Genomic DNA, 22630 nt, shown 5'->3' with positions numbered 1-22630 from the left:
GCAGCCCCACAATTGTCCCAGTCATGCAAGTATATGTGAAGGAATGCAAACGTAGCTCAGCAGTACGCACAGCAGCGATATGAGTAAGACATCACAATCAAATGCCAAGTGAAGAGTGAGGTCCCAGTTGTGTGCGCTACCAGACACATCACATAAGGAGGTCGGCTGTTTGTGGTGTTACCACTGGCATGGACGCGTCATCAGAGAGTACAGTTGAAGGGGATGACGGGCTGCTCATGTCTGGCTCACTGCATTTCTGGAAGACCGGTCTGGCAGTGCCCTGCGCTGCTCCCAAGTTCACAACCGCTTCGAGCACTCCCTGCCGCTTGAGCCATATTTTCTCTGGGCTGGGCGCAGCTTGGCCAGCACCCCGGCCACTCCCAGCGCCACGCTTCCTGTGTCTTCTCGGCATTTGCACCTGCCAGTCACCGTCCCCCTCCGTGTTCTCGGGTCTTGTGTCCTTCCATTGCCCTGTTTTCTCCAGCCAGTCCCAGGCATCCGACGGCATGTCAAAGAAGCGGGCCCCTTCCTTGGTAATCATACGGAGGCGAGAGGGGAACAACAAGGAGTATGGCAGTCCCAGTTCCCTCAGCTGTTTTTTCACCACCAGGTATGTGCTCCTTCTTCTCTGCAGCCGTGTAATTGAGAAAAAATATCACACGGCTATTCCCCACTGTCAGGTTATTCAGCTTCCGTGTCTCGCGCAGCACTACATCCCGATCGCGATAGTTAAGTAATTGGAAAAGAAACGGGCGAGGTCGGGCTCCAGGTCGAGGCTTTTGCACGGGCACCCTGTGCGCTCTTTCTACTGCGAAGTGTGGGGACAACACCTCTGGGTGCAGGAGGTCCTGCAACCAGGATTCAGTGTACCGCTCCGGGTCTCTCCCTTCCTCTCCCTTCCTCTCCTTCCGGAAGCCCCACCACCCGGACATTGTTGCACCGAGAGCGCCCTTCCGCGTCTTCAATGCGATCTTCCAGCACGTGGACCCTATCCATGATGTCTTGGTACGCCGATGCATGGTTGTGCACCACTGGCTGCAACTCCTGAAATGACTGGCGCTGTTCAGCGACTGATTCCACCAGCTTGCGATGGTCGGCGTGGAGTAAAGTGAAGTCCGACATCACCTTATCAATTCGGGCCTCTAGTGATACCTTTGTTTGTTCCAACATTGTGCCTATGCGCTCCATCGCTGCCAACACAGAATCCATCTTGGCCGCAAGGGCCGCCACCGGGCGCAGTTCGTCACCCTGCGATCCGCGTGCCGAGCCTAGTCCATCTGCCACCTGTTGATTCTGCAGGGATTTATCTCTGAGCTTGCCCATCGCTAGCTGCTGCCAGAAGGCATCCACACCTGTCAACTGCCACCCAACACTCAGCACCAGGCCCCACCAATGTCTCAGAGGAGAGGACCCCTAGCCAATCCAGTGCCACCCGCTTCGGCCAGGGGGGGTCCGCCGACCCGGGCCAGGCGCCAGCGCAGATCAGGCCCCATTGCACAACAACCCGCGAACTCTCCTTGGGTGCCTCAGGCGAGTGACTGACGTGTAGCGCGTGACCTGGTAGGGGACACACTCTCCAGCTCTCCAGCTCTCCGGAGCTCACTACAACAATGCCTCCATGTCCATAGGCTATTGCTGCATTCCTCCAATGTCTCCCGGCAGCGCCACAACAGCAAGGCCCAGCATGTCCTGCGCAGTCCCTGGGCCTAAAGATCGATCCCAGTTAAAATGGCGCCCGCTGCAAAATGGCGCCCAGATCCAGGGCTCCGACCAGAGGATCTCAGTCCAAGGGAACTGTTGGCAGCCAACCGCAGGGCACCACTCTCCGCTGAAAACCAATCAGCCCAATTTCTCTCTCTGCACTCGTGCGGGCCTGGGTATAGTCTCCACTGTCTGCCGCTGACCCCTGGGCAGCCCCGCTCTACAGCCAATGCAGTACCCGATCCCGGTCACACACCAGAGGCTTCGTTGCAGCATCGGTCGTTTCAGGCCCCAGGCCCCGGGCACAGGATTAGCCGCACTGCCACTGGTCTAATGCGGCGCTGCTCGTGGTCTGCAGCGCCGCCCAGCCGACACACATCACAGGTCAAAGCCCTCTGCCACCACTTCTGCTTCGCTGGGCCCCGAGACACCGCCACAGGGCTTCCCTGGTCTGTCCCAGGCCCCACTGCTCACCCGCTCTACCGGCTGTCACCGGCTGTCAACTGCGCCTAGTCCGGGGGGCCCCTCAAGCCCCGGCTGCCTCCAGGCTCCTCCCATGGCAGCACCAGGCCTCAGTCCCAGCCGGCCGCAGGAGCTGCCGCTCCCCTAGGCCACGCGGGGCACCGCTCCGAGAACACATCCAGCAGCTTCTTCACGCTGATCTCCCCGGAGCTCAGGCATAGGGTCCACCTGCCGCCCGGGCTCCTGGCAGCACCCAACTCCGCACTGCGGCGCACAGCAGCTCCACCATCCGCCAGGCTCGTCTCACGCCACTCCGCCCGGGCCTCAGTATAGCTGCCCACCGGCGGTCTCTGTCTGCACGACCGCCCCTCCCGGGTCGCACCGGACGCCGCTCGTACGGCTCTGTCAGACGCTCCTCCACGCCTGTCTCCCCGCTGCTCCGGCAAGGAGTCCGTGGGTCTCCTGGATTCTGGCAGCACTGAACGCCACCCAGCGGAGCACAGCAGCCCCAACGGTCGCCAGGTGCTAGAAAACACCACTCCGCCGCAGGCCTCGATGTCCCTGCCCGCCAGCGGTCTCCTCTGTCACTGCCGCTCACCCAGTACCGGACCGGCTGCGCTCAGCAGGCTCCCCGCGACGCCCCCACACCGGCTCCGTGCAGCATGGGTTATGGGATCACCTCTGCCAGGTAATTGTCAGGATAAATAGGGGCACTCTGCTGGAGCTCTACGCGGGCACGTCCGCCATGCTTGCTGGCTAGCCACGCCCCCCCCCCCATGCTGAACTATCTTGCTTGAATATTGGTAAGTCATTTATTCCCCATCGCGCCTGAATACTTTGTCCCTTTACAATAGCAAGCTATTTCCGTAGACAAGGGGGGCCGTAATCGCTACCCATGGGGAACTCCAAGGCTAATTCTGGATTTGAACTGCCAAGTGATTTACTGCACACAACTGAGAGATATATGAGGTCCATTCTAGATCTGATATATTCATGGCTGTTGCCTCAGTTCTACCATCACAATATTTAGCTATTAAAAGCCCAATATTTACGTGAATTGCCAGACTGTGCAACCTCTCTTAATTTAACCCAATTAGTATCTTCCGCCCCTCTACGCTCCGATGCCACCTTTGTTTTTCTTGTCTGCTTTTATCTATTGATTTCCATTTGTCTAGTCATCAAGGACTGCTTAAAGTGTTTCCTTATTAGGGCACCGATCTTGTCACAGACTGTCTGGGACTGTCTGGGACATAGTCAGGGATTTGGGCAAAGTCTGGTGAATGGGTAGAAAATGAAGCAGAAGAAGGAGTACAAAACTGCCCAGGATCACACAGGAAGTCAGAAGAGGAAAGGGATCCAAAGGGGAAGCCTGCATGAAGGAATAAGATGGCTTAGACTCAGAAAGAACAGGCACTCGTGAGGCGGTTCAGCATTCAGAATCATCACACCGAGGATGGATGTGCAATACACTTATAAAATAACATTACCACTAAAGGCCATGTGGGGCAAAGCCCACAGGAGCTCCACACAGTAAGACTGATGCTCAGTAAATTCGTCACCCCCAATTGCTGTTGCAGATACTGACTGCAAATACCCACAAACAGGATATGCATGCAAGGGCCGGGTCTGTGGAGCAGATACCTATGGGGATGTAGATAAAGAATACATAGAGTACAAAGAGAATAGAGAAGAAGTGTAAGTGGGGAGAGGAGTTGAGCTAACGGCTAGGGCGGTCGAATCTGGGGAACTGGTTTCGAGTCTCGGCAATGACGCTGAACATGCTGTGATTCTGGGCAAATCACGTAATCTCCCCGTGCCTAACAAAAATGAATGTGTCCTCATTTAATGCAACTGGTGCTCTGTAAAGCGCTCTGATACCCAATTTGGGTCAAGTATGCGCTGTATAAAAATCGGCAAAAAAAAAAGTATTTGTTCCAATCCCATAAATAGCTTTGTGATAGAGGCACAGTGCCTTAAGGTGATGAAGGTGTATGGAAATATGCAAACTACGGTTAAGTTCCAAAAATGTATGTGCTTAATGATCTTGCACCACCTGTAGCCTATGTAGCAATTATTTTGGGAGATAATTAAAGTAGTCAAGAGTGGGAATCACCAGAGTATGAACCAGACTTTTGCTGGTGGAAGGAAGATGAAAAGAAAATACTTTTCTTTACAATATTTAAAAGAGAGAAACTGGTGGTATGAAGAGGCTTAATATGTTCCTCAAATAAAGTTTAGAGTAAAAAATGCTCTCCAGATTTCTGGTAGGCTAAGCAGCAGCTGAGAGAGTTCTAAGAGATTCTGACCATTGTTCATTTGTCCAGTGAGTTCAGAGGGGGGACCTGGCTTGGCAGTTCGGGCTGGACTGTTCCCATAGGACTGATTTGCATATGGCTGGGTCGAAACTGGGGTGGCGTGGGGAACAAAAAATAATGCAATCTGTGACTGGGGGTGATTATTTGACAATATTCAGCATTCTGTCTGTCATCTTTTGTGTGTTGCTATAGTCGCTTAACGTGTAAAGAGTATACCCAGGTGTGGATGCCATGATTGCTATGACACTAGATTTAATCTAGCCTGACTAAGGAGTGGTCATACCCCAAACCTTGTCTCAGAATACTTGTTTTCCAATACAGAAAGGACCTGACTTGGCAGTTTGGGCTGGACTAGTCCCATAGGGAGCAGGGTCAAGACTGATTTGCATATGGCTGGCTCCAAACAAGGGTGGCATGGTGAGCAAAACAATGATGGACTTAAATTAGGTCTGTGAGTGTAGGTGATGTTTGACAATGTTCAGCATTCCACCCATCATCCTTTTGTGTTGCAATATTCCCCCTAATTGAGAAGGGTATGCCCAGATGTGGGTTCAGTGCTCGCTGTGCCTCAGGATTCAAGATAGACTGGCAGGTGAAGGATTATACCCCTAAACCGGTTCCAGGATGCCTGTTTTATGATTCAGGATGGACCTGGCCTGGCAGTTCGCGCTGAACTGTTCAATCAATCAATCATATCATTTGTAAAGCGCACAACTCACCCGTGAGGGTCTCAAGGCGCGGGGAAAGCTGCTACTGCTCGAAAAGCCAGGTCTTGAGGAGTTTTCTGAAGGTCAGCAGGTCTTGGGTCTGCCGTAGGTGGATGGGGAGGGTGTTCCAGGCCTTGGCGGCGAGGTGGGAGAACGATCTGCCGCCTGAGGTCGCTCTTCAGAAGCGGGGGACTGTAGCGAGGGCGAGGTCGGCGGAGCGGAGCTGGCGGGTAGGGGTGTAGAAGCTGAGTCGTCTGTTGAGGTTCATTGGTCCGGTGTTGTGGAGTGCCTTGTGTGCATGGATGAGGAGCTTGAAGGTTATCCTCCTGTTGACCGGGAGCCAGTGCAGGTCTCTCAGGTGGGGTGTGATGTGGCTGGGGCGAGGGATGTCGAGGCGAGGCGTTCTGGATGCGTTGGAGCCGTCTCAGGAGTTTGGCCGAGGCTCCTGCATATAAGGCGTTTCCATAGTCCAACCTGCTGCTGACAAGGGCCTGGGTGACTGTTCTTCTCGTTTCAGTGGGGATCTACTTGTAGATCCTACGGAGCATGCAGAGGATGTTGAATCAGGAGGAGGAGACCGTGTTGACCTGTTTAGTCATGGAGAGGGTGGATTCGAGGATGACCCCTAGGTTGCGTGCGTGGTCGGTGGGTGTTGGAGCGGTTCCCAGTGCAGTCAACCACCAGGAGTCGTCCCAGGCCGATGGGTTGGATCCAAGGATGAGGACCTCCGTCTTGTCTGAGTTCAGCTTCAGTCGGCTGTTCCTCATCCATTCAGCAACGGCCTTCATTCCTTCGTGAAGGTTGGTTTTGGTGTTGTGGGGGTCCTTGGTGAGGAAGAGTATCAGCTGGGTGTCATCGGCGTAAGAGAGGATGTTGAGGTCGTGCCGACTGGCGACTTGGGCGAGCGGTGCCATGTAGATGTCAAATAGAGTTGGGCTGAGGGATGAACCCTGGGGTACGCCGCAGATGATCTCGGTGGCTTCGGAGCTGAAGGGGGGAAGGCGGACGCTCTGTGTTCTGCCGGAGAGGAAGGAGGTGGTCCAGTACAGGGCTTTCTCGTGGATCCCAGCTTTGTGGAGGCTTGTTCGTAGTGTGTGGTGACAGACTGTGTTGAAGGCGTCTGACAGGTCCAGGAGGATGAGGGCCACCGTTTCTCCATTGTCTAGCAGGGACTTGATGTCATCGGTGGCGGCGATGAGGGCAGTCTCGGTGCTGTGGTTGCTGCGGAACCCAGACTGGGAAGGGTCCAGGATGTTGTTCTCCTCGAGGTAGCGGGTCAGTTGTTCGTTGGCGGTCTTCTCGATCTCCTTTGCCGGGAACGGGAGCAGGGAAATGTGCCGGATGTTCTTGAGGTCCTTGGGGTCGGCCTTGGGTTTCTTGAGTACGGCTTTGATCTCGGCGTGCTTCCAGCTCTCCGGGAAGGTTGCTTTCTCGAAGGAGGTGTTGATGACTTTCCGGAGATGGGGTGAGATGGTTGTGCTGGCTTTGTTGAAGATGTGGTGTGGGCATGAATCTGACAGAGATCCGGAGTGGATGGTGTTCATGATCTTGAAGGTGTCATCGTCGTTGATGTTGGTCTAGTAGAGCAGGCGGTTGGTGCGGATGGTGGTCATGGTGGTGGAGGTCTCAGTGGTTGTCGGGCGGTCGTGGCATTGAAACTGTTGTGGATGCCTGTGATCTTGCGGTGGAAGAAGGTGGCCAGCAAGTCGCACAGGTCTTGCGAGGGTGGGACGTCGTTGGTGTTGAAGCTGGGGTTGGAGAGTTCCTTCACGATGTTGAAGAGCTCTTTGCTGTTGTGCGCATTGTTGTCTGGGCGGTCTTTGAAGGAGGCCCTTTTGGCGGATCTGATGAGGTGATGGTGTCTGCGGGTGGCATTCTTGTGGGCAGCGTGGCTGTCCGGTGTTCATTCGCGGAGCCAGAATGTCTCCAGCTTTCGGCAGGTTTGCTTGGAGGCCCGGAGGTCTTCAGTGAACCAGCTGGCTTTCTTGTTGGTATGATTGTTGGAGGGTTTCTTGATCGGGGCGAGGGTGTTGGTGCAGTTGTTGATCCACTGTCTGAGGTTGCAGGCGGCAGTGTCGGGGTCGGCGGGTGGGCTCTGGGCGTGGGTGGTGGTTAACTGGTCTTCGGTGACTTTTCTCCAGCAGCGGTGAGGCATCTGTTGGATGCGGTGGTGCGTGGTGGGTTTCTTGAAGGTGAAGTGGATGCATCGGTGGTTGGTCCAGTGGAGTTCGATGGTATGGTTGAAGGAGACATGGTGGCTTGCGGAGAAGATGAGGTCAAGCGTGTGACCGGCGGAGTGGGTGGGTGTTGTGACGAGTTGTCTGAGTCCGAGGTTGGCTAGGTTGTCCATCAGAGTGGTTGAGTTGGTGTCGTCATTGTTCTGGAGGTGGAAGTTCAGGTCCCCGAGGAGGATGAAGTCCGTGGGGGCGAGGGCGTGTGTGCTGACGAAGTCGGCGATGGAGTCGCTGAACTGTGGTTGGGGTCCAGGCGGTCTGTAGATGAGGGTTCCTCTGAGGGTGGTGTTGGGGTCGGTGTGGATCTGGAAGTACAGGTGTTCGGCGGTGCTGAGGGTGTCGTCGGTGTTGGTTGAGACTCTGAGAGTGTTCCTGTGGACGATGGCGATTCCGCCTCCCGCTCTGTTGGTGCGGTCCTTGCGGGTGATCTTGTAGCCTTCCGGGACAGCAATCGCTAAGTCGGGTCCCGAGGCGGGGTTCAACCAGGTCTCCGTCAGGAAGGCGACATCTGGGGAGGTTGAGTCGAGTAGGTCTCGGAGTTCAACGGCATGATTTCAGGCAGAGCGGGTGTTGAGAAGGATGCATCTGAGGTGGTTGGGTTCTTTCCTGGTCGGCAGCATGGTGGGTCGGGTGCTTGTAAAGCTGCAGTTCCGGCAAGTGAAAGCTCCGTGGGTGCGCTTTGGGGCGGCCAGGAAGCAGGTGTGTGATTGTCCGGTGTTGAGTGTGTGAAGGGTTCTGGCATCGTAGCGGTGTCGGCCGTCGTGGCGTTCGTGGGGTCCAGGGGTGCTGGCGATGGGTGCGGTCCAGGCACGGATGGACACAGACGGGCTTGCCTTAGGTGCGCCAGTGACGCGCCAGCACCGTGCCCACTGAGTGAGGCCGCTGCGCGGCCGCGTAGCACCTTCCATTTGAGGGGATGTGGGAGGGAGGATCAGCTGGGAGACGGGAGCGGGGCGGCGAATGGGATTGCAGGTGGGCGGGGCCGCAGGGATGCAGCGGCGGGAAAAACGGGCAGGGCCGCGGGAGAACTGGGCACAGGAAGGAAAAACAAGTTTAGGCAAGAAAACAAGTACAGGCACAGAGGAATAAAAACAAGTCTGGGCAAGAAGCAAGATAGGCACAGGGGAATAAAAACAAGTCTGGGCAAGAAAGCAAGTACAGGCACAGGGGAAAAATATAAGATTAGGCAAAAACAATGCAGGCAGAGCCGTGCAGCAGCGTGGGGAGCGACTTGCCTGTGAGCAGGGGCATAGGTCGCTGTTGCCATGGGGAGCAGCATCAAACTGTCTTGTATATGTCTGGGTCCAAACTGGGGTGACATTATGAGTAAGAAAACTGTGGATTTGACTCTGATCTGTGACTGGGAGGGGTGAGTGTTTGAAAATGTTCAGCAATCCGACTTCCCACCTCCTGAATCAATGTGCATTACTAGCGAGTTGAATAGTTCATTCACAGCCGCACAACACTAGTTTAGGAAAGTTTTAAAGGTTCTTAAAAAAAGTGTAGACCATAATGTGCAAAGCTCAATCACCTAAAGCTGCAGCATCCACGCAGAATCTGTTTTTATAAGTATACGGCCCAAAAAACACTAGCACATACACTATCCAAGATGACGCCTCTAGAATGTCCCAAGGTGGAAAAAGTGGCTGACAAGTATACAACATCTTTAGCTGCCAGCGTGCCTCCAACATGTTTCACATGTTCCTGGCAGCCAGTCGGACTCCAGGGAGGGCAAGATAGCCGAAGGGAATCAAGCTCCCTGGGCCAATTGAAGGGCTCTTTTTTTGAAATGGCACTTCTTCAAGAGTCTCTGAGACTCTCACGATCCTAACTTCCATAGTATACAATACTTTTTGACCCTTTATCTTACAAAAGCTACTGTCAAATTTACACCAAATTAAAAAAAAACACAACTTGCAGATGAAGATCTAGCTTCCTGCTGATTTGGTGTAATTCCATTCAGGAGTTTTTGCTATAACCTGCTCCTAGCAGTGTTTCCTAGTGGGAACATGCTTGGCGACCTAGGCTTGAATATGCACTGACTTTTCAACCTTTGCAAAGAGCATTCAGGGTTATGCACAACAGTACACTCTTCCATCGGGCAAGGGTGTATAGTTTATTGCAGTATTTATTTTGTTGGATGCATTCAATTCAATTAAAAGATCTTTATTAGGATATTGATATATATCCATAAAAGCACAAGTCGCATAATAACAGAGGAGAGTACACCAATCCATTAGTCGTGAAAACAATATGGTAAAATCGCTCATAACAAAACATATTAAGTCAGGTAAAAATAGTTCAAAATAAAAAGCCCTATAAATCATGTGAGGTATTGTGAGCTAATTAAAAACGAATCCAAGACAATATCCATTAAGTCCATATAAAACATGACCAGGATATATCAAATTAGTTCAATAAAATGAGCTTCATAAAGTGCATATTCTGTTTTGGGCGCTTACTGCAATTTTTAGAAAGGTGCCTTTATAAACAGTTAATTCATCATCTTCCAACGTAAGAATTTTCACGTAGCTGCATCTAAATGAATAGGCGAGATAATTTTAGAAAATGGAATTAGAAAATGTTTTGTGTATTCTTTGTACAATTTACAAAAAAATAGGAAGTGGAGTGTTGTTAGCAGCGTACTCCAAAGGGAAAGACAATAAAAATGTAACTCTGCCAGCCCTTAACCGGAAGAGGAGTCCTCTCTCCCAATGACCCATTGGTTTTAAAAGATAACCAGTTGGTATATTTGATACATCTGCAAGGGGCTTATACATTACTACAAACGTTTTCTGGGCCCTTTCATGTCTTATAACTCTGTAATGATCATAAAGAGCCCCCCCCGAGGACTTGTTAGGTCAAGCCTATGGGGGCAGCGCGCATGCGCGGCTCGCTTTACAAGGCACGCAGTATTCAGTATGGAGTGGCAGCTCTATGGAAACTCTGCCCACTCTCCCCCCCATCTTTTTTATTGGCTTAGTTCCTAAATGCTGCCTTCCAATTGGTTTTAGGCTTGTTAGTCCCTCCTTTTAATGGGCATGTCGTCATTTGTATCCTTCCATGGCTACTGGCCCCTTTACTTGGAGTGTTGCACAGTATGTTTTGTTTATACTGTTAGCAATCTGTTCCCCCGTGCCTCCCCCTCCCACAGTCGATGCCTTCTCGGCCCCCCTCTCCCGTTGTTCATGCCTACTCGCTCGCCCTCACTCTCGTTTGCAATGCAATAAGTCTTGCGTAAATACCAGTCCACTTGCATTGCAAATGCTGGTTGAACTTTAATGCTGGTAACATTTTGCTGCAAGCTTTTTGTGTGTTTAGTTAATCTTTTACTCCATGGGGACACTGGAGCGCTGCATGCGGTTTATCCTGTTTCACCACATGGGTGTTAGGATACTTGCACGCACATCGCATTACCACCGTGATCTCAGCCGTACTCTGCCAAAGACCTGCTTGTATTAGAGGCTGACCCCTGCTTACCCAAAGCCTCCCCTGGTGGTTCTTCAGCGGTCCCGCCCTCTCTGTCTGGCTCCATCATAAGAGACATTAGAGGTAGCCACAATGTAACATTGAGCTTGTAAAAATCAGCGTATGCTAATCAGGAGCACTGGCAGATGTGAAATGGTTGGTCTGCCCAGGAAGTGGGCGTGCGACAAGAGATGGGCGTGGCCTAGTATCTTGGGGCACGGCCTCTTCCAGGCACCCTGAGCACTCCGCGGTCCCAGGGAGGGAGGCATTCTTTGTGATAATCGTGACTGCCCCTGATGCAGGCTCTCTTGTTGAGCTATGAGGAAAGAGTCACAGTGTGCCCAAAACCAGAAATGCTGGGTATCATCAACGCCGGTGGATTTTAGAAGGCACAGACTTCCCAACCAACGTTACTAGGGGCTTCCGTTGGTGACCGTTGACGGATGTTTATGGTTACCCAACTCACTGCCACTACTTTAGCATCATCAGAAGGATGAAGGGTAACCGGCTAGAGCAGCCGACTTTGAAGGTGGGGAACCAGGTTCTGGCGCTTCGGCTCAAACATCCTGTGATCCTGGGCAGATCACTCCCTCTCCCTTTGCATAAAAAATGGAAGAATGAATGTGTCTGTCTGGACTGCTGCCCAGAAACGCTTAGACATCTTACGAGAAGTGGCTCCCCACCCCCACCTTGATCTTTAAATAGCTGCATGGCCAGGAGGGCATTATTGAAAAACAGTTTTTGCCCCTTCCTATTCTGCTCACGGGTGCCCTTTGTGCGTTTTGATTGTAGATTCCCATGAGATTTCTGGGGCGTTCCTTTGGAAAGGGGGTGGTGGCAGGGTGTTTTCTAGCTTTAGGTGAATTTCTTTCTGATAAGGGGGCAGCGGTGCTCATCTGGTCGGATTGTGGGGATGCCTGAAGTACTCTCCTCCCTGGCTGCTTGTAGGGCTACAGCAAATTCTTCCTGTGAGTGGTGAATCTTGGAAGGGTGGGTGAAAAGTGTTTCGGGGGTGAGGAGGCATCTGTTTAAGGGGACAGCATAGAATGTTGTGTTCATTGTGGGGTGCTAGTTATAGGTCCTTTCGCCAGTGGAGGACCAGCCGGCTGCCGTGCTGTTGTGCTGTAACAGGCAGCGTTCGTCCCCAGCCATGTGGGGCTGTAGTAACAGCTCTTGTACTGTGCTCACTAGAGCAATGTTGTAGTACTAGTGCATTATAACTCTAGAGGTGTCCTGCCAGTGGTAACGACCAGGGGCCTCATTTCCCTTGTGCCATCGGAACGTCACTTTTTATGACGTGCCGTGCTGCAGAAGCCTGCGTGATATTTATCAGTGAGCACTGAGCCTCTTCTTTTGTCTTCATGCTGCCTGATAAATATCAGTCCCTTTAACGCAGCGTTCTACGTTAAAGGGGCTGCAATGGGTGTTGCTGGGGCGTTCCCAGCCACACCCGTGGCCTTTTGACACTGCCCCAGATTTATGAGACGTCGTAGATCTGAGGCAGGGGAAGCGTAAGGGAGGCGCAACAGGAGAAAAAAAAAAGGTTTCCCTTCCTGTACAAAAATAATCATCCTGTAACGCAGGCACCCTTGCACCATGGTGCAAAGGTGCCTGCGTTGGTGCACGGCGGCCCATTGTGCGCCGGGGCAGGGGAAAAGGACAGGAATGCACTGTATCTTATAGTTACGGCGCGTTCCTGCCCTTTTCTTTTGCCGTAGGGAAGCGCAAATGAGGCCCCAGATTTGATCGACAGCAACAAACCCTTCACCCCATGCTTAAGTTTTGGGCTGACAACGCACTACACTCCTTGCTCTAAATACTGGGCAGGAACACTCCTGCAGTCCCAGTGACGACTGGTGTCCTCCAACTCCTTCCATTCCTAGTGCTTCAATGTTGAAACCCTAAAGGGAGGACTGTAACAGCCCCCAACTGTGAAGTGCGGGCTGGCTGTAATAATGCTCCACCGTTAGCTGGGTCACCTCCCTAACAGGAGCCTACTCCCTAGCGATAAGATATTCACCATGGAAAACCTCCTCCAGACGCCTATGGGAACCACTGGATAAGTGCTTGACCCCTTGTATGCTCTGACTGCATGTATGGTCTGACTGCATGTATGCTCTGGCTGCATGTATGCTCTGACTGCATGTATGGTCTGACTGCATGTATGCTCTGGCTGCATGTATGCTCTGGCTGCATGTATGCTCTGACTGCATGTATGCTCTGGCTGCATGTATGCTATGGCTGCATGTATGCTCTGGCTGCATGTATGCTCTGGCTGCATGTATGCTCTGGCTGCCTGTATGCTCTGGCTGCATGTATGCTCTGGCTGCATGTATGGTCTGACTGCATGTATGGTCTGACTGCATGTATGCTCTGGCTGCATGTATGCTGTGGCTGCATGTATGCTCTGGCCGCATGTATGCTCTGGCAGCATGAATGCTCAGGTTGCATGTATGCTCTGGCTGCATGAATGCTCTGACTGCATGTATGCTCTGGCTGCATGTATGCTTTGACTGCATGTATGCTCTGGCTGCATGTATGCTCTGACTGCATGTATGCTCTGACTGCATGTATGCTCTGGATGCATGTATGCTCTGGCTGCATGTATGCTCTGGCTGCATGTATGCTTTGACTACATGTATGCTCTGGCTGCATGTATGCTTTGACTGCATGTATGCTCTGGCTGCATGTATGCTCTGGCTGCATGTATGCTCTGACTGCATGTATGCTCACACTGCATGTATGCTCACACTGCATGTATGCTCTGACTGCATGTATGCGGTGGCTGCATGTATGCTTTGACTGCATGTATGCCCTGGCTGCATGTATGCTCTGGCTGCATGTATGGTCTGACTGCATGTATGCTCTGGATGCATGTATGCTGTGGCTGCATGTATGCTCTGGCTGCATGTATGCTCTGGCTGCATGTATGCTCTGGCAGCATGAATGCTCAGGTTGCATGTATGCTCTGGCTGCATGAATGCTCTGACTGCATGTATGCTCTGGCTGCATGTATGCTTTGACTGCATGTATGCTCTGGCTGCATGTATGCTCTGACTGCATGTATGCTCTGACTGCATGTATGCTGTGGCTGCATGTATGCTCTGGCTGCATGAATGCTCTGACTGCATGCATGCTCTGGCTGCATGTATGCTTTGGCTGCATGTATGCTTTGACTGCATGTATGCTCTGGCTGCATGTATGCTCTGACTGCATGTATGCTCTGACTGCATGTATGCTGTGGCTGCATGTATGCTTTGACTGCATGTATGCTCTGGCTGCATGTATGCTCTGGCTGCATGTATGCTTTGACTGCATGTATGCTCTGGCTGCATGTATGCTTTGACTGCATGTATGCTCTGACTGCATGTATGCTCTGACTGCATGTATGCTGTGGCTGCATGTATGCTTTGACTGCATGTATGCTGTGGCTGCATGAATGCTCTGACTGCATGAATGCTCTGACTGCATGCATGCTCTGGCTGCATGTATGCTCTGGCTGCATGTATGCTCTGGCTGCATGTATGCTCTGGCTGCATGTATGCTTTGACTGCATGTATGCTCTGGCTGCATGTATGCTCTGACTGCATGTATGGTCTGACTGCATGTATGCTCTGGCTGCATGTATGCTCTGGCTGCATGTATGCTCTGGCTGCATGTATGCTCTGACTGCATGTATGCTCTGACTGCATGTATGCTCTGGCTGCATGAATGCTCTGGCTGCATGAATGCTTAGGTTGCATGTATGCTCTGGCTGCATGTATGCTTTGACTGCATGTATGCTCTGACTGCATGTATGGTCTGACTGCATGTATGCTCTGGCTGCATGTATGCTCTGGCTGCATGTATGCTCTGACTGCATGTATGCTCTGACTGCATGTATGCTCTGGCTGCATGTATGCTGTGGCTGCATGTATGCTGTGGCTGCATGTATGCTGTGGCTGCATGAATGCTCTGGCTGCATGAATGCTCAGGTTGCATGTATGCTCTGGCTGCATGTATGCTTTGACTGCATGTATGCTCTGGCTGCATGTATGCTCTGACTGCATGTATGCTCTGACTGCATGTATGCTCTGACTGCATGTATGCTCTGGCTGCATGTATGCTCTGACTGCATGTATGGTCTGACTGAATGTATGCTCTGGCTGCATGTATGCTCTGGCTGCATGTATGCTCTGACTGCATGTATGCTCTGACTGCATGTATGCTCTGGCTGCATGTATGCTCTGGCTGCATGTATGCTGTGGCTGCATGTATGCTGTGGCTGCATGTATGCTTTGGCTGCATGTATGCTCTGGCTGCATGAATGCTCAGGTTGCATGTATGCTCTGGCTGCATGTATGCTCTGACTGCATGTATGCTCTGGCTGCATGTATGCTCTGGCTGCATGTATGCTGTGGCTGCATGTATGCTGTGGCTGCATGTATGCTGTGGCTGCATGTATGCTGTGGCTGCATGTATGCTCTGGCTGCATGTATGCTCTGGCTGCATGAATGCTCTGGCTGCATGTATGCTCTGGCTGCATGTATGACTGCATGTATGCTCTGACTGCATGTATGCTCTGGCTGCATGTATGCTCTGGCTGCATGTATGCTCTGGCTGCATGTATGCTCTGGCTGCATGTATGCTTTGACTGCATGTATGCTCTGGCTGCATGTATGCTCTGACTGCATGTATGCTCTGACTGCATGTATGCTCTGGCTGCATGTATGCTCTGACTGCATGTATGGTCTGACTGCATGTATGCTCTGGCTGCATGTATGCTCTGGCTGCATGTATGCTCTGACTGCATGTATGCTCTGGCTGCATGTATGCTATGGCTGCATGTATGCTGTGGCTGCATGTATGCTCTGGCTGCATGTATGCTCTGGCTGCATGAATGCTCAGGTTGCATGTATGGTCTGACTGCATGTATGCTCTGGCTGCATGTATGCTCTGGCTGCATGTATGCTCTGACTGCATGTATGCTGTGGCTGCATGTATGCTGTGGCTGCATGTATGCTCTGGCTGCATGTATGCTCTGGCTGCATGAATGCTCTGGCTGCATGTATGCTCTGGCTGCATGTATGCTCTGGCTGCATGTATGCTCTGACTGCATGTATGCTCTGACTGCATGTATGCTCTGGCTGCATGTATGCTCTGGCTGCATGTATGCTCTGGCTGCATGTATGCTCTGGCTGCATGTATGCTTTGACTGCATGTATGCTCTGGCTGCATGTATGCTCTGACTGCATGTATGCTCTGACTGCATGTATGCTCTGGCTGCATGTATGCTCTGACTGCATGTATGGTCTGACTGCATGTATGCTCTGGCTGCATGTATGCTCTGGCTGCATGTATGGTCTGACTGCATGTATGCTCTGGCTGCATGCATGCTCTGGCTGCATGTATGCTCTGGCTGCATGTATGCTCTGGCTGCATGTATGCTCTGGCTGCATGTATGGTCTGACTGCATGTATGCTCTGGCTGCATGTATGCTCTGGCTGCATGTATGCTCTGGCTGCATGTATGCTCTGGCTGCATGTATGCTCTGGCTGCATGTATGCTCTGGCTGCATGTATGCTCTGGCTGCATGTATGCTCTGGCTGCATGTATGCTCTGGCTGCATGTATGCTCTGACTGCATGTATGGTCTGGCTGCATGTATGCTCTGGCTGCATGTATGCTCTGGCTGCATGTATGCTCTGACTGCATGTATGCTGTGGCTGCATGTATGCTGTGGCTGCATGTATGCTGTGGCTGCATGTATGCTGTGGCTGCATGTATGCTCTGGCTGCATGTATGCTCTGACTGCATGTATGCTCTGACTGCATGTATGCTCTGACTGCATGTATGCTCTGACTGCATGTATGCTCTGGCTGCATGTATGGTCTGACTGCATGTATGGTCTGACTGCATGTATGCTCTGGCTGCATGTATGGTCTGACTGCATGCATGCTCTGGCTGCATGCATGCTCTGGCTGCATGCATGCTCTGGCTGCATGCATGCTCTGGCTGCATGTATGCTCTGGCTGCATGTATGCTCTGACTGCATGTATGCTCTGACTGCATGTATGCTCTGACTGCATGTATGCTCTGACTGCATGTATGCTCTGGCTGCATGTATGCTCTGGCTGCATGTATGCTCTGGCTCCATATATGCTCTGACTGCATATATGCTCTGGCTGCATGTATGCTCTGGCTGCATGTATGCTCTGGCTGCATGTATGCTCTGGCTCCATATATGCTCCAAATGCATGTATGCTCTGGCTGCATGTATGCTCCAACAAGAAGAAACAGAAGGAAAGGACGGACGTGGAACACGGGGGGATCCGTCCAACCGAGGGGGGATGAGGGGGGTCCGGGGTGGTGAAGGGAGGTGTTGCATGGGGAAAAACGAGAGTTCAAATGCAATATGTTTCTCGACATTTCTATGACTGCAGTACGAGCAATGTTATTCTTTTTTTTTATATCTTTATTTTTTTTTCTATATCCTGCACAAATAATATCTTGCACTCGTCACTTTTGCCCGTATGGATCATAATAAGTTGTCAAGTTTCTTTAAGTATATTTGCTTATATTACATTAGAGGGCTCTTAATCCTTCAAGTCCGTGCTGCTATTTGTATCAGCCTGCTGATTAATTGCATATTTGCACAGACAATTGTAATTTATTCTTATCCAAGGATCTTTCATATTTATGCAGTATATCTCTAAATTTATACATAGGGGAAAATTGCACAATGTGCTGTCTATCTGCATGCTTTGCACAGTGAATGGAAGGTCTAACCAAATAGCATCACTTTACATTTTTGCTGCTCGTTTGCATATTTGCACATTGCAATTTAGATTTTTATGAATGTTTCCATCAATATCTGCTGCTGCTATTATACTATTATGTATTACCTATCGGTTATAAACGTCGTTGTTGTTGTTTATATATTTATAGATTTGCACACTTCCTGAGGGCCTCGTCCATCATCTCGAGTATGCCCGTTTGCAGATTTGCACACCTAATCTCAGATTCTCTAGGAATATTTCTATGAATATTTGCTGCTATTATGCTACTGGCCTATATTGTTACATACATATATATTACCTATTGGTTATATTTGTTGCTGCTGCTGTTGTTTGTTTATTTGCAGATTTGCACACTTGCACATTGGCTGAGGGCCACGTTCAACATCTCGTATATGTTTGCTTGCATATTTCCACATTTAAATCCAGTCTCTTCACGAATGCTCCTGTGAATATCCGCTGCTATTATGTTATGGGTCTAGACTTCTATATATATATATTATTTATTGATTATATGTGTTGTTGCTGTTGACTCTATTTTTGCAAATTTGCACACTAGCGCATTAGTTGAGGGTCACGCCCAACATCTCGAACATGAAATAATATGGTGAAATGTATTTCTTTAAACGTTAATGGATTGAATAACGTTCGTAAAAGGAATGCTATTGAGTGCTGGCTGAAAAACCTTTCACCAGATGTCATCTATTTGCAAGAAACCCGTCATAAAGACCATGCAGAGTCAGCTAAACTCTTCAAAAGCTGGGCGGGCTATAACATATCTGCCCCTGCCGGGATGGCTCAGAGAGGAGTTTCCATACTAATAGGGAGACATGTAGGGTTTAATCTTGAAGGGTCTTGCACGGACATCAGAGGTAGATGGGCAGTTGCACACGGTAAATTAAATAACGTCAGCGTTATTCTTGCTACAGTTTATGCACCAATTCTTGACGACCCTCAAGTCATTCTACAAGTAAAACAGGCAATAACTGGTCTGCCCGGGCCAATAATCTGGGGGGGAGATTTTAATCTATTACAAAACCCGCGAGTGGACTCGACTAAGAAAGATCGTCGACAGAATAAACCCCAAGTTGCCCTAGCAGTCCAAAGTTGTAAAATAGATCTTGATCTTATTGACCACTGGCGAAAGTTAAATCCTATCAAGCGGGAGTATTCATGCCACTCAGCAAAATACAATTCAGCGTCAAGGTTAGATTTTTTTCTGTCATCCCATGATTTAGTATTATACAACTATGCCCATCTACCTAATGCTTTCTCAGACCATGCAGCTCTTTGTATGGAGGTCAATCTGGGGAATTATGAAGCTAGATCTAAAAGTTGATGGTTTTTTAATACACTTAATCTCCTTAACCAACAATGGTGCACAGATATTAACGAAAGGATTGAGCAATTTTTTTACACAGAATAGAGGTTCAGCCCCATTAAATATAATCTGGGATGCTTTTAAAGCCACTCTTCGTGGAATAATTACATCTAAAGAAATCCCTAAGCTGAGGGAAAAAAGGGAGGAGAAAATCAAACTCCAAACTGAACTTTCACAGGCAGCCCAAGAGCATTTTAGGGTCAGATCTAAGATCTCTGGTCACAAACTCAATGTGGCAAAATGCAAAATGAAGAACTTTTACTAAGATTTAGGCGATACAAATAGCAATCTATATGCACAAAAAATATATGAAGAGAGTGAATATACAGGAAAGCTTTTGGCCTGGCAATCTAAAGAAAAGCAGGTCCACAATAGAATAGATCAGCTATTAGACCCTACTACTAAAATACAAGTTAAGACCACCACCTCTATTGGCGAACTGTTTTTAAAACACTATGAGGGAATTTATCAAGTATCTGAGGGGGCTACATCTGACTCTACCTTGGAATTTATAGAGCAACTTGAAATACCTAAATTAGACCCTGAGGGCAATAATTATCTTACTCAAGATTTCACATTATTGGAATTAGAGGAAGTGATAGAGTCTTTCCCCAACGGTAAGGCCAACGGTGAGGATGGCCTTCCCATCGAATTTTTTAAAAGATTTGAGGGAACACTACGCAAAGAACTTCTGAAATTAGTTAATAACTTACTCCAAGGAGGTGCCCCACCGGATTCCTTCCATATAGCGGTGGTGGTCAGTATTTTAAAAAAAGGAAAGGACAAGGAAAATATAAATTCATACCGCCCGATTAGCCTTCTGAATACAGATTATAAAATTTTTACAAAACTTTTAGCAAACCGATTAAATAAAATAATAGGATCCCTGGTAGCTCACGATCAGTGCGGTTTCATTGCAGGCAGACACCTTCATTCCAACACTACATTTTTATTGGAGGCCCTAGATTATTTTAAAACTAATAAGGGGAAGGCTCAAATTTGGTTTTTAGATGCGGAGAAGGCCTTCGATCTAGTCTCTTGGGATTGCCTGTTTGCAATTTTACGTATTTTTAATTTCCCGAATGATTTTATTTTTCTCCTACGACAATTGTATGTGAATTCTAGGGCACAAATTATCATTAATAATACAAATATTGGGTCCTGTAAAGTCACTAGAGGTACGCGACAGGGATGTCCCCTGTCGCCAATTCTATTTGCATTATTTATCGAACCTCTCGCAATTGCCATCAGGAATATTAAAGCTGACACAGCCCCAATATTAGGAATGACAAATAAAAAACTGTATGCAGATGATATTGCCCTTTTTTATAGATTCTAAACCCTCTAGTCAACGGAGGATTTTAAAAATCTTCTCTGATTTTCAAAAGCTAGGGGGTTATAAAATTAATGTAAACAAAACGGAAATTATTCTAGCTAACTGCACTATAGACACTTTAGCTCCGGAATTCAGGCGGATATATAACACGAATCCAAAAAGATATCTTGGAATATTTGTATCGGATAGCCTAGACGACCTTTTTGCACAATTATTTTTACCTTTATTAAAAAAGGTGGGCTCACTTTTAGACCGTTGGAATTTGTTACCCCTGTCTATTATAGGGCGGGCATCGCTAATTCGGATGTCGGTATTACCCCTTTTTAATTTCCTTTTTAGTGCAATTCCCTGCGCAATCCAGGCCTCTTATTTTAAAAAAGTAGAAGCTCTGATTTCTTCTTTCCTATGGGCAAAAAAATCTCCCAGACTTGCACTGAGCACTTTGTATTTATCATCTACACAAGGAGGGCTGTCCCTCCCAAATATTAGAGAATATTATTTTGCGTCTTTTGCACATTATAGTCACAGGTTTTCTGTTTTAGATTTCCATGAGTCGGATGATTTTTTAATTAAAAGGATGCTGTTGGAATTGAAAATCTATGACCCAGTGAGAATCACTAAAGATCCAAAAAAAGAACGCTATAAATCCCTGCAGTGGATCTTTAAGGTGAAAACTCAGTTTTTTAAATTCTATGGATTACCTAATTTTAGCAGCAAGACAAATGTAATGAATTTTAGCTTGGGAGACGCTGGATGTATGGACAAATATATATTAACTATTTGGAAGGAGAATGGCTTTGAGAAAATTGAAGACTTTCTCTTGGGCAACAGATGGAAATCCTGGGATGAAATCAATAGTCAGTTAATCCATTCGCACTGCATGCTGAACTGGTCCTTCATCAGGATAAATCCCAAACTTGGAGAACTCACTATAGGAAATCTATTCATGAAAGAAAATATTTCCACTATCCCTAACAACAAAACACAAAAGAAAATGAGTATTTGGATTAAAACACTAAGAGAAGGTAAAGATCAGGACCTTTACAGCAAGATTACTGAAAGATGGAAAAAGAGGGAAGATATTACAATTAATCAACAGGTATGGGACAAAATAAATAAATTTAATAAAACCATTTTTCGAGGAGCAAATTTTAAATGTATGCAATTCTTTAACAAATGGTTGATATATAGAAATCTGTCCTCTTTGCATAATATTTTCCCCCAAGTAGCCGACAAATGTTTCCGATGTGAAGGAAAAGGCACGTGGAAACACATTGTTTGGGAATGCCCCAAAATCCAGGTATTATGGAAGGAAATAGAAAAATATCTCTCAATTGTCCTTAAAACTAATATTGTACCCGATGAATTAATTTCCGTCCTAGGTTGCTCTTCTATTCATACCCAACACGATGAGTCCCTTTTTATAGCTTCTTTAATAGCTAAATCCCTTATATTACAGTCCTGGAAAACAGATCTTGTCCCATCCTTCCAAGCATGGAAGATAAAATTACTCTGAATCCAGGATAGGGAAAGAAAATACGCCCTAAGATCAGGGGCTCTGAAAAAATATGATACATTTTGGAGTGGGTTTGATCCTTAAATTTGCCTTGCTACTATTTAATCGGATTTAAAATTGGCTTATTAAGTTCGTTATGTATATGCACAATGCACTTTACAAATCTAGCTATGAAAAATAAGTCGATTGCCTGCTTGCTCTTACACAATTTTGCACTCTATGATTTAAATGTTATAACTAAAAACTGTATGGTTGTTTTCAATATTCTTTGCTTCTAGATTGTATTAATTGGATTTCAAATATGTCATGTTTCTTGTACTGTATTGTTATATTTGAACTCTCAATAAAAAAAAATATATATTAAAAAAAAATGTATGCTCTGGCTGCATGTATGCTCCGACTGCATGTATGCTCTGGCTGCATGTATGCTCTGGCTCCATGTATGCTCTGACTGCATGTATGCTCTGGCTGCATGTATGCTCTGGCTGCATGTATGCTCTGGCTGCATGTATGCTCTGGCTCCATATATGCTCCAAATGCATGTATGCTCTGGCTGCATGTATGCTCCAACAAGAAGAAACAGAAGGAAAGGACGGACGTGGAACACGGGGGGATCCGTCCAACCGAGGGGGGATGAGGGGGGTCCGGGGTGGTGAAGGGAGGTGTTGCATGGGGAAAAACGAGAGTTCAAATGCAATATGTTTCTCGACATTTCTATGACTGCAGTACGAGCAA

The sequence above is a fragment of the Lissotriton helveticus genome, chromosome 6 (assembly GCF_964261635.1).
Source record: "Lissotriton helveticus chromosome 6, aLisHel1.1, whole genome shotgun sequence".
NCBI classification, from domain to species: Eukaryota; Metazoa; Chordata; class Amphibia; order Caudata; family Salamandridae; genus Lissotriton; species Lissotriton helveticus.
Note: the sequence above shows the minus strand (reverse complement) of the source record.